This window comes from Acyrthosiphon pisum, chromosome A2, assembly GCF_005508785.2.
Source record: "Acyrthosiphon pisum isolate AL4f chromosome A2, pea_aphid_22Mar2018_4r6ur, whole genome shotgun sequence".
NCBI lineage: Eukaryota > Metazoa > Arthropoda > Insecta > Hemiptera > Aphididae > Acyrthosiphon > Acyrthosiphon pisum.
In genome coordinates this window covers 1128895-1133660 of record NC_042495.1, presented here as the reverse complement: position 1 = coordinate 1133660, position 4766 = coordinate 1128895, and the positions used below count along the sequence as shown (strand labels likewise).

At 26.9% G+C, this 4766-nt stretch overlaps 1 protein-coding gene across 1 annotated transcript in view; it reads right to left on the bottom strand.

The window, feature by feature from the left end:
- The window catches only part of LOC100160867 (probable enoyl-CoA hydratase, mitochondrial), a 9114-nt gene that overhangs the window by 1704 nt on the left and 2644 nt on the right, over positions 1-4766 (bottom strand). The gene's annotated exons all lie outside the window — the stretch shown is intronic.

Here is a 4766-nt window from a genome sequence, read left to right as displayed (position 1 = left end):
GACCCATTTTGATCTCACTTCTTTTGTCGTTGAAGTCAACAACCAAGGCATATATTATTATAGTATTGAACTTGACTCTTATTTTAAGTATATGCTTTTGGTGGGATATCATTACTTTTTGTATGTAAATTATGATAACAAAACCTAACCTAGCCATGACGGCATGACGTATTATATAAATAAATTTTATTACTATATACTATAGATAATTCAGATTTCAGTTAATAACATTAATAATATTTATTATAAAATATTTTCTGTTGTATACAGAGTATAAAATATAAAATTAATATAAAATTATTTTACCTCTTTTTAAGTACATTTTAAATTATCATAATTTTATTTACTATAATTTCTACTGGTGGGTGGGTAATTCTTAATCGTGAGATAAATTATTAAATTTTTTTAATTGTAAATTTTTAATTTTACAAATTAAAATTAATTACATACATAGAAAAAAAAAAGGTTGTCGCTCTGATGTACAGTAGATCACAAGTGGGTCACTGTATAATAGATGGTATTAAATTTTAAATCAATTATGTAATATCATTGTTTAAGAAAAAAGATTCTGAGCGGAGACGGTATGTCAGTCTAGGTATAAGACATAATATTATATAGTCTATGGTATAAAAAAAAAAAATTTACCTTTAATAGGTACCAATAATAAATTCCAAATAATCATATCACAATATCTATTAGGTACTTATAACACGTAATACATCAACAACAAACCGTGGTACTATCATAGATATATAATAGTATACTTTAGAAGTTTCAAGTACCCACGAATAATATTATACAATCACAACAAAATAACAAAAAAAATAGTTAATCCAGGTTTTTTAATATGTGATTTTGTCCAAATTTGAACTTAAAATGACTATAAAAATAAACTGTGCTAATGTATTTCTTAGAATTTTTGGTAACAGAGTTAAATATTTACGTGGAATCTTGTTTTAAATTTTCAATCCTTAGATATAAAAGTTGAACATTTTATAAATTTTTAACTACAAAATAATTATTCAATTTTAAATTTGATAAATGTTGTCAAAATTTCAACTTCAAATGCTTATAAAAGATAATTGTGCATATGTATTTTTAATATTTTTCAACTGCTATTGTAACAATGTATCAGGAGCCTTGTATTAATTTTTTACACTTTTTGGCCCAATAGATAAAACTTAATTGATATTTATAGAAAAAAAAACTACAAAAATTGAAAACTTACAATGTCCGTAAACAGCTCAAAAAGAGTCAAATTATTTTCAAAATTTTATCGTATATAGAAAATACTAATAAAACATTATAAACATTCAGTGAAATTTTCAAGTTTCTACAGTCACTTGTTTTTTAATTACAACAAAATAAGGAAATCGTTACGTAAGAAATCGAGTGAATATTAAATGTTGTATAAATATGAATTTCAAACGCTCATAAAAATTTAATTTGAGTTTCTTAAAAGTTGAACATTTTATAATTTTTTAACTACAAATTAATTATTCAATTTTAAATTTGATAAATTTTGTCAAAATTCGATCTTTAAATGCTTATAAAAAAAAATTGTGCCTATGTATTTTTAATTTTTTTCAACTGCTATTGTAACAATGTATCAGGAGCCTTGTATTAATTTTACAATATTTTACTAATTTTACACTTTTTAGCCGAACAGATAAAACTTTATTGATATTTATAGAAAAAAAAACTAAAAAAATTGAAAACTGACCATGTCCGTAAAGAGCTCAAAAAGAGCCAAATTATTTTCCAAATTTTATCGTATGTAGAAAATGCTAATATAAACATTCAGTGAAATTTTTAAGTATCTAGAGCGAATACCAAATGTTGTAAAAATATGAATTTCAAACGCTCATAAAAATTTAATTTGACTTTCTTGTAGACATTTTTTTTTTTGATAAAGGTAGACAATATTATGAAGAATCTTGTAATACATTTTAAAATCTTAGATTTAAAAAAATTTTTTACGAATTCTTAACTCAAAATAATTTGCTAATTTTCGTGATTTTTACATATTTTGTCAATTTTTGAACTTTAAATGCTAATAAAAAAAAACTGTGACTAAGGATTTTTAATATTTTTCAAATGTCATTGTAACAATATAGTAGGAGCCTTGTATTAAATTTTCAAGTATTTTTACTCAACAAATAATGTTTTATTGACATTTATAGAAATAAAAACTAATTAAATTGGAAACTGAAATTGTCTGTAAACAGCTCAAAACGAATCAAAATATTTTGAAATTTTATCATGTATAGAAAATGGAAATATAAGCAACCAGTGAAAATGTCATGTATCTACAGTCATTCGTTTTAAAGTTATACCAAAAACTAAAATCAATTTTCTCGAAAACAGATTTTGCGTAAAAATTCCCATTTTTCCTTAAATTTTCTTTTGTTTTTCACGGCGCTTTTGAAAACTATTGGAAAAATTTTACTTTTGACCCCCCAAAGTACCAACTAGATTCACTTTCCTATCAGAAAAGGTACTGTTGAAGAAAAAAAAAAAATAAAAAAAACATCATTATAAAATCAATACATTCATCGTTCCACCCAGAATCTAAAAGTATGTTGCTGTGCGCGGGTCGCCAATATTGACACATATTCAACTGGACGTATTTTTGGCGTGGTGATACAGGAAAGGTTAGCGGAGCTATATAAGTCAACATTACATTAAATTACATTTAATTAAAGGCACTTAATTAATTAATTGAAAAATTAAATATGATAGATCAAATAATTGAAAAATTATAATAAAATCAATTAATTTAAAAATTTAAAAATTTAAATTAATAAAAATTAACAAGTTTCTGATTTTTTCCTTTCACTTAACTTCCTATCTGTATGCCAAATTTGAACTTTCTAGGTCATCTGGAACTGGTTTAGAATTTTGATATATAGGTCATTCAGTGATAAAAATGACTTTTTTGGGACGTTCATATCTAAATAACGGTTGGAGGCGTGCCTATGAAATTTGGAGTACATTTGTATCTCGTAAGTCTCAATATATGAGCCAAATTTGACATGTTTATGTGGAATAGTTTTTGAGTTATGAAGGGGTCAAAAGTGGCTCCAAATGGTTCGTGTAATATTACACACGGTGCTGCTCGCCAGTTCTGTTAGCTATAGAACTTGGCTTGACACGCTACCGCGTGTCTAGATTATAGGAATTTTAGGCTGACGGAATCGTTTTGAATCAGTTTTTCGTATACAAATAAACAGAGATTTATATCATTGAATTCAAATCTAAACATTCCTTACAGAAACCCCCTAAGACGCCTTCTGCTTTACAGCAGAGTGGTAACCACATTTTTGCCTATAAATTATTATATAATAAGTCATTTCTCTCTAAATAATATTAAAATAAAAAGTTGTAACGCTGGATTATAATAATCATAACTTATTAATTTATCAAATCTATTTTTAATTTGTATAATATGACGCAAATGGAATAGTTTAAAATGTATGTGATGATGTTTGACAAAGTGAATTCTGTGGATTTCTTATTCGAAGTCACGAAAAATATTAAATTCATAGCATATAGGAATGTTGTGATATTTTAATGTGTACGATATGTTCAATATTCACTAAAAAATTATATTTGTTTTTTAAAACGAAATTGTTCGGGAAAATTTGCTTTAGTCAGTAGGTATAATCAGATCTCATAATCGCATGTGTTTTATTGCAATAATCATTGTGGCACTCGAAATATATGTATAATGTTAGTATAAACTGTACAAACTGTACACCTGCATAAATACATACGTATGTTAACAGTTGGATCAAACTATAAATGAAAAGTGTAACAAACACTTACAGTTTGCTTTAAAATGAGTTAAATGTGCATCACCGGAATGAATCACTTTGCGGGGCTCCTATAAGGTTCTAGTAAACGATATCACGTCGGTAGGAAGTTTATAACATTTTGGTGTACCTATCTATTCATTTATTTTTATTGTATTTTTAAATATAATTAACTAATAAGTTTTCCTTAGGTATTGTAAAATGTTTTGAGCGAAATTGGTCTATCGACCCTAAAATGGACCTACCTATAGAGCGCAATTTATTGGCCTATCCAGTGCCAGCGCAAGGTTTTGAGGGCTTGGGACAAGTAAACAATTTGGGGCCCTCATTCCTATCTATTATTCATTACATCCCTATTCTAAATTAATTATAAGAAGATTTAAATCAAAAGGTAATTTTGTCCATCGATTTTAAATTAAACAATTGACAATTGTTATACATGGAAAAACACAGTGACCCGGACACCCAGCCCCCTGGATTTTCGAAGATGGACGCCCTTGATTAGTTATACTATTAAACTATTATAATAATATTAGTAGACACACTTTAAACGTAGCGATGAATGTATAATACATTATGTATTGTACCTATTTACAATACCTAACGTGTAGGTATGTGTTTTTTTTCTGCCATCATCATTTGAGGCAAGGCTGGTGTAATAACCTGCCACTGTCACCGTTCGGTTGCTCCACGCTTCTTTAACGACGAATGCACGTACACGTCGTGTATTGGATTGGAAGAGGTTTGAAGTTTGTTAAATTAATATTTTATCACAATGTATTAAATACGATAAATGATTATTATATTTATTATGACAATATAAATAATTGGAATATTAATTTAGTTATTAAATTTGTCGACAGAGTCGATATATTCTGCCGGAGAGTAGGTATTGTAATTTACACTATAACAGAGAATGTACTTATGTGTGTTAGTGCTCTGTTCAGCACT